We start from the raw sequence: 12,023 nt of genomic DNA on the forward strand, positions 1-12,023 counted from the left end.
CCCCCACGTCCACCATGTGCGTCTTGCTTGTTGGAGTCCCTCAGTCCAGCCCAGGACTTGACGAGCGGAGAAACGGAGGCTCCGAGGAGGATTGTGACTTGCCCAGGCCCCTGTGGGCCTCAGAGGCTGAGCAGGGACACAGCCTGAGGCTCCGACTTCGCAGCCCCCTTCCAGCAGCTGCAGGACCCCCCTTGCCTGTGCCCAGCTCCAGCTGGCTCTCTCCACTCAGGCCTGGCACATGCCCCCTCCTGCTGACCATCCAGGGTACAGGGTCTGAGACTGGCCAGGCAGCTTTCAGGGTCGGCAGGACCCAAGTGCTTCCTCCTGATGCTGGGCTGCCAGGCAGAAGCAGCAGGGAGACCAGCAGCCCCCACTCAGACCTAGCCACCCCCCATGGTTCCCTCCAGTCTCCTGCTGCTTACCAACCCCCATACAGAGGCCCAGCCCTGCTCTAGATAAATGCCACCTAATGCCACAGATAGGCTCCTTCCTGATCTCCAGTATTGACCCTTCCCCAAGCCCAGGGCTTGAGTCCAGCTGCTGACCCACATGCACCTCTGGTGTTCAGAGGTACAGAAGAGCTTCCAAGCCTGACCCAGCAGTCTCTGACCTCTTTCCCGCCCTACCACCTCTGATCCAAGCAAGTGCTGGGCCCTGTCTCCAGGATGTCTCTGTGTCTGCTGACTTCTCCATCACTCCAGCCCCGTCACCACTTTCCAGGTCTCCAGGATGTCTCTGTGTCTGCTGACTTCTCCCATCACTCCCAGCCCCGTCACCACTTTCCAGGTCTCCAGGATGTCTCTGTGTCTGCTGACTTCTCCATCACTCCAGCCCCGTCACCACTTTCCAGGTCTCCAGGATGTCTCTGTGTCTGCTGACTTTTCCATCACTCCCAGCCCCGTCACCACTTTCCAGGTCTCCAGGATGTCTCTGTGTCTGCTGACTTCTCCCATCACTCCCCATCACCACTTTCCAGGTCTCCAGGATGTCTCTGTGTCTGCTGACTTCTCCATCACTCCAGCCCCGTCACCACTTTCCAGGTCTCCAGGATGTCTCTGTGTCTGCTGACTTCTCCATCACTCCCAGTCCCGTCACCACTTTCCAGGTCTCCAGGATGTCTCTGTCTGCTGACTTCTCCATCACTCCCCATCACCACTTTCCAGGTCTCCAGGATGTCTCTGTGTCTGCTGACTTCTCCATCACTCCCCATCACCACTTTCCAGGTCTCCAGGATGTCTCTGTGTCTGCTGACTTCTCCATCACTCCCCATCACCACTTTCCAGGTCTCCAGGATGTCTCTGTGTCTGCTGACTTTTCCATCACTCCCAGCCCCGTCACCACTTTCCAGGTCTCCAGGATGTCTCTGTGTCTGCTGACTTCTCCCATCACTCCCAGCCCCGTCACCACTTTCCAGGTCTCTTTGGAGCCATTCTGATCTTCTGCCCCCACCAGGCCCTCCCCAAGAGGGACTTGGCAAGATCTCCTAAGAATACACAATGACTCATGTCACAGTGCATTAAAGCCTCTCAATGGCTCTGCATCGTTCTACAGGAAAAGTTCAAACTCTTTCCTATGTTCTTGGAGGAGGACTGTCACGGTCAGGACCATACATCATGACCATCATCACATGGTCATGACTGTGATCATCACCAGCATGACCACCACCACCATCACCATCATCACCACCACCAACTTCATGACCATCACCACCTCCATCATGACCACCACCACCATGACGTCACCACCGCCATGACATCATCACCACCATCATCACCACCACCATCATGACGTCATCACCACCTCCATGATGTCATCACCACCGTCATCACCACCACTACCATGACGTCATCATCACCACCACCATCATGATGTCAACGCCACCATCATCACCACCACCACCATCATCACCACCATCATGATGTCATCACCACCTCATCACCACCACCATCATGATGTCATCGCCACCGTCATCACCACCACCATCATGATGTCATCACCACCTCATCACTATCCTCATCATCTACCCACAAAGCAAGAGTCTCAGCTTCATGGAAGCAAACCTGGGTACTTAAGCTCATCCCCTAGAAGTGGCTGCAGGGACACTGGAAGCAGGATGCCCTGGACACTCTTAGGTTCCATTGAGGAACACCGCCTGGATAGAGGGTAATGGAGCCTCTCAGGCCACTTGAGACAATAATGAGGGCAATGAAGAGGCACTGAAGGACACTCTGGGGGTTTTCCATTTCCCTGATCTGAAGCAACCAGCCGAGTCATTGTTCGCTAGGAGCTGGGCTAACTGGCCAAGTGTGGGCTCCACCTGGCTCAGCCAAGTATGAAGCCTGCCGTCCGGAGCCTCACCTGGCGCAATGCCCACACCAGTTCTCAGTTGCGCAGGGCCGAGAACCAGGCTCAGGGGACCCTCGACCCCCAGCAAGGTCCACAGCGGCCAGAGAGCGGGAGTCAGCCCGGCCTTACCTGGCCCCCCTTGCTCTGCTCCTGCAGTTGGGGCCACCTCTGCCGGCCCCCAGCCTGTGCTCCTGCTGCTCCCTCAGGCTAGAGCACACTCTGGCCGTCCACAGCGTGACCCCTGTCCCTGCCTCAGCCCTGCCCAGCAGGCCGCGTTCACTCCCCCACTCCAGGCTCTCCCGCCTGCCTGCTGCGGCTCAGGTTCACTTTTCTCTGAGATTTCCCCAAACTCCATGGGAGACCCACGTTCCCAGAGCTAGGACCGCCTACTGCAGGGTTCCCTGGACATTCTGATAGACCGTGGCCACACCGTGTTACCTGCCGGGCCTGGCGTGGCCCTTTCCACGTGTTATCTGTTTCTCCCAACAATCCTCTGAGATCAATGATCCTAATAACTTCATTTTAAAGCTGAAACCCTGAGGCTCAGAGAAATGAGACATTTGCCCAAGGCCACACAGCAGATATTTCACAAGGACAATAATCTGACCCAGGTCTGCTAATCCAGAGCCTAAATTCTTAGCAGCTGTACACACTGCCCAGCCTGCAACAGACTCAAGACTCGTGCCTACTGCAGGCATTTTAAATCTGTCTTTAAAATCAGGCATGATTCATACAGTTAGGGGCTCCTGTGGGTGGGCGGTTCTTTGGTGACGGCCTCTTTCCTTGGTGAGACGCCCTTGAGGCTCATCTCTGTGGGTCAGAATCTCCTTCCTTTTGACGTTTGAATGCTATTCCACCAGCAGGTGACCGGCTTGCTCACCCTTCAGCCCCAGGAGGTGCTCGGGCGGGTTCCACCTCTTGGCAGCTGCAGCCTGCCAGCGTCTCCTGGGCCGCCCGCAGTTCTTTTGCATATGTCCCCAGGCGCAGGACTGCTGGATGACACAGTGGCTCTATTTTTAGTTTTCTGAGGAACTGCTTTTCCACACAGCCACACCACGCAACAATCCCACAGCCGGGTGTACAGGGGTCCTCTAGGAAGTCCAGAAACAGACACCCCAAAACCCGGCACCCGGAGCAGAGTCAGACAAGATTGCCTAACTAAAAGTTTCCGCCCAGCAAAGGAGCCATCGGCCGAGCAAAGAGGGGAGCGGTGGACTCCAGCACGCGGAGAGGCACCTGCACACCTCGGCAGCCAGACACGACCCCGCCCCGGCCACTGGATGCTCGGGTCACGGGGGGAAACCCACCACTGCCCATCTGATAATGCGTGTCCAAGACGTTCGAGGGACTCTAACAACCCGCAGGCTGCGGAATAAAGAGCCCACTGAAAAGTGGACCAAGGAGCCTCCCAGACACTTCTCAGAGGAGGACACACCATGGCCAGCAGGCGGATGAAGAAGGACATTTCCACTCATCTGGGAGATGCAAATCAACACCAGGATGAGCAGCCTCCCTTCTGTGGGGTGGCGACTTTCAGAGAGACAAGAAGCCAGGGTTGGCGAGGTGTGCAGAAGAGGGGCCCGGCAGGCGCTGGGGATGGAAATCAGCACAGTCCTTATGGAAAACACCAGGGAGGTTCCCCAAGAGACCGGACAGAACAGCCTGGCCATCCAGCTCCTCTGCTCCTGGGCGGATATCCAAAGGCACAGGTCAAAAGGGAATTTACCTGTGGCCAAGGGAAACGCAGGTGCCCAGGGATAAGCAGCTGTGGTCCCACACAGTGGAGTACCTCTCAGCCTTGAAAGGCAAGGAACCCTGTCCTTCCAGAGATGCAGATGGCCCTGGTACAGTGAGCCAGACGCAGAAAGGCTCTACATGGTCTCTAAGCAAGTCAGACTCCCAAACAGCGGAGTGGCAGAAACCCGAGGCTGGGGGTGGGGGAGTGAAGGTCAAGGGTGCAGCTAAGACGGGAAAGTCCCAGGATCTAGAGGGCAGCAGCAGCAAGGCTGTCTCAATGCCAGGGCACCCTATGCTGGGAACTCACCCCGCCAAGAGGCATGCAAAGCAGCAGATATGCTAATCAGCTTGGCTCAGTTCATCCGTGTGCATACACGTGAAAGCATCGTGGTGCACACTTGCAAACACAGTTCATTTTACTTGCCAACTTTCAGAATCAATTCAGTAAAAAAAAAAAAGAGTCCCCAGCCAGGCACAGTGGCACACACCTGTAATCTCAGTGGCTCAGGAGGTTGAGGCAGGAGGATCGTGAGTTCAAAGTCAGCCTCAGCAAAAGTGAGGCACTGAGCAACTCAGTGAGACCCTGTCTCTAGATTAAATACAAAACAGGGCTGGGGATGTGGCTCAGTGGGTGAGTGCCCCTGAGTTCAAATCCTGGTGCCAAAAAAAAAAGAGTCCCCAGAAGATAGAGAGGGAGGGGGAGGTCACGGTCTCCCCAGATTCAAGCTTGAGAGACGCTGAGAGGGGCCTGGACACTCACCCGCACAGGGCCTCCTGGCTGCCAGCCCACACCACCTCAGGCAGGGAGGACAGTCCTGAGCCAGGAACAGGCTTCTCCTGGAGGTTCCTGGGGTCCAGCCAGGGTGAGGGAGGCTCCAGGGCAGGCCTTGGCTCAGCTCAGGGAAGGAGGGCAACCACGGGCCTGGGGCCTCGGTGGTGGCTGGGACCACCAGAAGCCAGAGGCAGGGCCAGGCACGAGGGAACCCCCTCGGGAGGGGGCCTGACAGGGAGCAGCCAGCCCAGCCCAGCAGGGTGTGTGGCCAGGAGCTGTCCCGCCCCCACGTGCCCTCTGCCCACTCTGGAGATGCCAGGACTTCCCTGTGTCCCCTCTGCCTGGGAAGGGGGTGGAGGGGGACCTGGCTGGGATGGAGAGGGAGGGAAGGCCAGCTCTGGCAGGGAGTGGGATTCAGACAGGCAGGGCCGGGCCTGGGGGCCGGCAGGTGGCAGGACAGCTTCCTCCCTCTGGCCTGCTGATGGTCCCAGCCCAGAGATCCCAGCCATGACCAGGCCTGGAGAAGACCCAAGTGCCCCGGGAGGTGGCTCTGGTGACAAAGGCATTCAGAGCACCCCTGCCTTAGGACTGGGTCCACCCTACGAGGCATTTCTCTGCCAGTGGGTCTTTAAGACAGGACCATACCAGCCTCAGCTGCAGAGCATGTCAGAAAGCCAGCCCTCACCGCAGAGGCCCACCCCAGCCTCTCCTGCCGCTCCAGCTGGCACCCGGCAGTGGGAGTCCATGCACCTCTGCCTCCTGAGCGCCCTCCTATAGGCAGCCAGCTGCAGCGGCACTGGGCTGGGCTGGGCTGGGCTGGGCTGTAACAGCAGGCTGCTCTCCCTAAAGGCCCACACCACCTGAGCCCAGTGGCCACCACCAGCTCGGTCCAGCCCCTGAGGCAGTTCCCAAGAGAATTCCCACGGCAGCCTGTGCTGGCCAAGGAGATGGCAACGAGCGTCCACACGGGGCCTCATGAGAGGGTGGCCACGAAGACCTAAGCATGGAAGATGTAGACAGGCGTGGAGGGAGGCCCACCTCTCACTGACCACGGACGTAAGTGCCCAGGGCTCAGCACAGGAAGCCTGGAGACCAGGAAACCAGCCTCCCTGCCCTTGCTCCCGCCACAGGCCACCATGAAGGCTCTGTCTTTAAGAATTCCTTTTATGCTGTTACAATGTTGTTTTTGCAATAAATAAAATTCCAGGGATAAAAAGAGGCAGAAAGGGAGATGTATGAGAGACAGAAAGATAGGGACAGAGGGAGGGAGGGGGAGAGAGAGGGAGGGGGAGGGAGGGAGGAGGAGGGAGGGAGGGGAGGGGAGGAGGAAGGGAGGGAGGGAGGGAGGGGAGGGGAGGAGGGAGGGAGGGGAGGGGAGGAGGGAGGGAGGGAGGGAGGAGAGAGGGAGGGGAGGGGAGGAGGGAGGGAGAGAGGGAGGAGAGAGGGAGGGGAGGGGAGGAGGGAGGGAGGGAGAGGGAGGGAGGGAGGGAGAGGGAGGGAGGGAGGGAGGAGAGAGGGAGGGGAGGGGACAGGAGGGGAGGAGAGAGGTAGGGAGGAGGGAAAGAGGGAGGGAGGAGGGAAAGAGGGAGGGAGGAGGGAAAGAGGGAGGGAGGGGAGGGGAGGAGGGAGGGGGAGGGAGGGGAGGAAGAAGAGAGACAGGGCCTGCATGCACCAGCTGTCCCAGACAGGGAAGAAGGGGCCCTGGAGGAAGGAGGAAGGTCAGCTCCTGCCACGCCCCCAGAAGCCCAGCAGCAGGAGAGATTACAAATGGGGCTGGGGTCTGAGCAGAGAACCAGGAAGAGTCTGTGTCTCCCTGGGAGCTGTGAGGGACGCCAGGTGTGGAGGGTGGAGGGGCCATGGTGAGCTGTGAGGGCACGGCTGTGTTCCCAGCTGGTGTGGAATGGGATCACTTATTAAGTGCTTCCTTGCAGGTCTGCGTCAGGCCTGGGACATGGCCAGGAGCTGCCGTGGAGCTGACGTTCCTGAGGAGCGGGCCACACACACACACAGACCTCATGAGGGACAGGTGGGCAGACAGTGGACAAGGGCAAGCTGCTTGGTGACCCCTGGCCTGGGTGGGGCCAGACTGCCTCCCAGGGTAGCGGTGTGCCAGCCTGGAGGGTTCAGGCTTTGGGAAGGGCGCTGGGTGCCCGGAGGCTGGGGGTGGCCCAAGTGGGAGCAGGTAGAAAGAACAGCCCTGGTCCAAGGACAGTGCACAGCCTAGCCAGCCTTCAAGTGACAGTGACAAGGCCATGTGCTGCTGCCTGTCGCCTAGTTCCACTCCTTTCTGCTCTGTAGCTTCGGCTTGAACAGCTGAGGCAGGAGATCCGCTGGTACCAACGGGCGAGGGTGGCACCAGCGGGCGAGGGTGGCACCAGCGGGCGAGGGTGGCAGAGGGAACTCCAGCAAGCAGTGGAGAGCACAGCACAACACGGAAGCGGGACATGGAGGACTCGCGAAGCTCTCGGGAGCTCACGCAGGCGAGGCACCCTGCGCAGAGGATGGACCATGCTGAGGCCGGCACTTGAGCCAGGGTCACTGGCCCTCGGGGAGCAAGTCAGGCCCCGGCAGGAAACCCTGGGCCTTGGCCTGATCTGGGGAGATCCAAGACTCCGACACCCAGGCCCATGAAGGTCGTCTGCCAGTCTTCAAGGGGGAACTTGGAGGAAGCCTGGCTCAGATGTGGGTGGGACACAGATGGCCACAGGAGCCTGGGTGTGGGACAGCCCCCCAGTGGGCGCTGGGGAGAGGAGAGGAGCACCCTAGGCTGGCACCGCAGCTCCTGCCCTAGAGGCTGCAGAGACAGAAGCCAGAGGAGAAGCAGAACTTGAGGGCCAGGGAGAGAGCGCCCAGCAGCTGCGCTGGAATTGTGTGGGTGGGAAATGGAAAGGGTCCTGGCAGAGCAGACAGAGTTAATGGCACTTGGGATGGGGGCCGAGGCATGGCTGGATGGAGCTGCAGCAGCTCTGGGGAGAGGATGAGGTTGCTGCCCCTCGGGGGCAGGACAGGGTGACTTCAGAAGGCAAACCCCGCTGCTCCAGCCAGAAGCATCTGGAAGCCGGGGAAAAGCACTTCTGTGGAATCAGGAGCTGCAGTGGCCTAGAGGAGTGGCCTGGTCCCGGCCCACCCTGATGAGGGGCAGTCGGGGAAGAGACAGCAAGAGCCAGCTGCAGACGCTGGCCCTCCTGAGTGCCTAGAGGAGGCCCGGCCACGGCCACGCAGCCCCAAGTGCCCCTGGGTCCTGGCAAAGCCCCGAGCCACCCTACTTCCTGTGGATGGAACAAGACTTCTATGGTCAGGAAATTAAGCCGGCTGTCCAAATCCCTCCTGGATCTTCAAATCCCTTCTGGGACATCCAGGTCTCTCCGAGAGCCAGAAAATCTCTTTTCTCCTCTGGACGGGAAAATGAGCACTCTGCATCTCCCAGCCCGGGAGGGCCGGCGGCCGAGGGCGCCAGCCTCACGCCCTGTCAAGACCAGAAGACGGCCCAGACACTGGGCTCACTCACTGCCCTTCACACCTCGACCACCCACCTGGGCTCGCCGGCCCGTTGGGCAGCACCTTCCAGGTCGGATTAAGTAGGCACAAGCTGGGCATGGTCCTGGCATCCTCCAGGGTCCCTGAGCCCTGTGGACAGCCCACACTTCTGAAGTCTCCCGGAGACCACAGGGCTCTCTCGCCCGAAGCCCCCTCCGCTCCCCAGGGTCCCTGCAGCCAACCAGGGTAGGACTCAGGCCGTCAGGTCACAAGCAGCCAGGGAACTTCTAAAGGGCAGGGCTGGCCCGACGTGTCTCCCTGGCCAAGTCCCTCAGCCGTGGCCCTCCAGGACTTGCTCTGGAAAGTGGGAGCTGAGCGGAGAAGGTGGTAAGGTATGGGGCTGAGAGGCAGGGAAGGCTTGGCCACTGCCACTGGCAGGTCAGCAGAGCCAAGCAGGAAGAGATGCCCAACAGGGCTGTGAGTAGTCACAGGTGATCTGAGTGTTTGCATCTAATGCTTCTTCCAAGAACCCCCCGGTGCAGCAGGGCCCTGCCGGTCTCAAGGCCATTACAGGTGGGTGGGCTAGGAGAGCCAGCTCAAGGCCTGACACAGCCTGCCCGCCCTTCCGCTGCCCACGACCGCAGGGTCTACTGGACACTAATGCAATCCTTACCTAACCTGAGGACTCTCTGGAACGCGAGGGCCCAGCCAATGGGTCTTCAACCATCTCCACCCCAGGCCAGCAGGCGGAGATGGACAAGCCAGGGCGGCTCTGGATGCCCTCAAGCTGGCAACGACATTGCCTCTTTGTAAAAGTCAAGCAGTCAGACCACACAAGTGGCTCACCAGGAGTGAGCCCCGGGAGTGCTCGGCAGTGCCAGAGCTCTGGGGCAGCAGGAGCCAGGGGCTGGCGGGTTCTGCAGGCCTGCAGCTTGAGGCTGGAGCCACAGAGCCACCATGGGGCCGTGGCCTTCTCCCCTCTCCCCAGAACACAGGGTGCCTCAGTGCCTTCGAATCCCATCTCAGGGCTCAAGGAAGTCCAGACTCCAACTATTTTTTACCCCAAATCTAATCTGCATCAAGCTTTGACACTGAGGAGTCAGTTGTGGCTTCTCAAGTGAGGTGGATGCTGAAGCCTGGCTATTGCCCACAGAATAAGCTGGACCCCCCTGTTGTGAACAGTGGTCTCTGTTCTCCCAGCCAGAGCGTCCACAGTGCCCTGAAGAGGGCAGCCTGGCCAGCAGCTAACATGGCGTCCTCTGCACGGGTACACCTGGTGAGCCCAGCAACCAGCACTGTGGAAGAACAGTGAGACCTAGCGCTCCGGAGCCCGACGGGTAGCTGCTTTACGTGGTGGCAAGTTCTCTGGAAACCACAAAGGTCTAGTCACACTCCGTTTCCCAGGGTCACCTCGCTCCAGGAGACAGCACAAGCACAGGTCGGGGAGGCTCCTGCAGCTGTGCGCTGCTCAGGCCCTCCACAGCACTGAAGCAGAACCGGCTGGGGTCCCCACAGCTCCGTCCACACCAGAGGTTCAGCAGAGTGGCACGGACAGAGTGTGGAGAGGAGGACAGTGTGCACAGAGGGCTTTGTGTGGCCTGCACAAGGCCCAGCCCTGGGGGAGGCACAGGAGAGGACGGTGCAGCCAAGCTAATGGAGCAGGATGTAGGTCACGGAGCAGTGCCTCAGCCACACCCTGCTCCAGTGGGGCTCCCCCAGGACAGAGTCACGGCGTTGAAGACATAGAGTGCCTTCACATCCGGGAATCTTGCTGCCAAAGACTCTCACAGCCACCCATGTCCCTCCTTACCCAGCAGTCTTAATTCCTCAAAGAAGTTTGGATAACTCTGGGCTGAATTTTTTCCTGATTTCTAGCTTCTCTTCTCTGGCAGTCCCTGTACCTGCTGTCAGCCCAGCTGTGGTCTGCTCTGGGGTGGTCATTCCTTACTGGACACAGAATTTGGTAGATTAAAGCATGACCCATGCACTCTCCAGGTGCTCCTGGAGCCTGATCTCTTTTCACCTTCTGTAAGTCAAAAAAGGAAAAATGGGGACAGTCTCAAATGCTTCGACTAACGCAGATCCAGATTCACCAACAGACACAAGGCACTGAGCACTGCGGCTCCAATAAAGCACTGACATGGTTGGCCCTCAGGCGCCGACGTCAGAGGCCAGGAGTGCTGTCAGCTTTTACAGAGGTCACCTTTGCAGTTTCCAGACTGGGGCCAAGGACCCAGGCCATTGTGGCTCAGCCACCAACCTGGTTGTCCCAGTCCTGGGGACACTGTCTCTTCACTTCTGTGCTGAGATAAATCTTCCTGGAAGTGACAGTGTCCACGAGCCAGCAGGAGCCTATGCAGAAAGGACATGCGTGACTGCAAATGCCCACTTCTCAGTTCCTGGGAGGTACCTCCAAGATGACATCAGAGAGCAGTAACCGGCCATGAAAGGTAAAGTCCTGCTCTAAGATTCCCAGAGATGCCCAGTGTGTAGCAACATCCCCACGAGTCCACAGGGAGCCCTGGGACTCGGGTTCTTTCCTTTCTTTTAATTATTTCCTCTCCAAAAGAACCCCGCCGGGATAGATCTTATTGAGTTCAGAATGTTCCAGGGCACATAATCAGCCTGCCCTGTTCCAAGCTGCTGCAGTGCTCTGTGGCTGACCTCTTGTGGGCCTCCTCCCTGTTCCTCCCAATCCCTCCACGGTAAGAAAGAAGGCAAAGCAGCCTCTTGAAGGGAGGACACCATTGAACCTCACAGTGCCACACATGCTGTCCCCTGAGGCATGTGGGTTTGGTGGGTGCCCCTAGGGCTCCTCAAGGTACGTGGGTGCCAGGGTTAGCCTTGAGGACAGGACAGGGCCTGCGTTTTGCATGAATTGGCCTGAAATGTTTGCTGCGGACTTACCTTTAAGATGGTGCAAGGAATCCTGGGAAATATCTGGTGGTGTCTGAGGTCAGCCTGGGGCTCAGGCCCTCAGCAGGCAGCAGTATTTGGTGAGAATTTAATACCCTTTTGTTTTCTTTTATCTATTTTTATGGTGACCTGTCTGTAATTGACACTGAGTTGCCTTCTTTAAAATAAACCTATCCTTTTAATAAAATACAAGTGGTTTAAAGGAAAAAATTTGTCCAAATAACAATTTCAGGGGATATAATCCAAAACTAAGCTGAGGAAACACTGAGTCCAGCCCTGCCTCTGACGTGGGGGCCCTTCCTCAGCATCACCTCCCAGGAGGCCAACTCCTCCCGGGCTCCCGACAGGGAGCTCACCACCTGTGGGGCTCCACACCTGAGCAGGTCCTTGCAACCGGGGAGACATCTGCAGGCTGCTCCTGCTCTCTCCCGGTCCACCCCACCTCCCCTTTCAGGTGGAAGAGCCTGGCCCCTGCAGCGCGTCGTCCTTCACCAGGTCCAGAACAAAGGTTGGTGGGTCTCTTCTCTTGCAGGGCTGTGCCTGGAGCAGCTGGACCTCACCTCAGTTCTGGGAGTGCAGACTGGCACACAGACAGGCTGGGGCCCTGTGGAAATTAGCAGGGACCCACAGGACCAGGTGCCAGTGGGCACTCGCCACCCCTGCTGCAGGAAGGAAGACCCTTTGTTAACTAATGGGGCAGGCAGACATTCCCAGGTCCCTGCACCTGCTTCTCTTTTGTGCAGTGACACCCCCAGGCGGCCCTGCCTTACCCTCC

Source organism: Ictidomys tridecemlineatus, chromosome 5 (genome assembly GCF_052094955.1).
Source record: "Ictidomys tridecemlineatus isolate mIctTri1 chromosome 5, mIctTri1.hap1, whole genome shotgun sequence".
In the NCBI taxonomy this organism is placed as follows: domain Eukaryota; kingdom Metazoa; phylum Chordata; class Mammalia; order Rodentia; family Sciuridae; genus Ictidomys; species Ictidomys tridecemlineatus.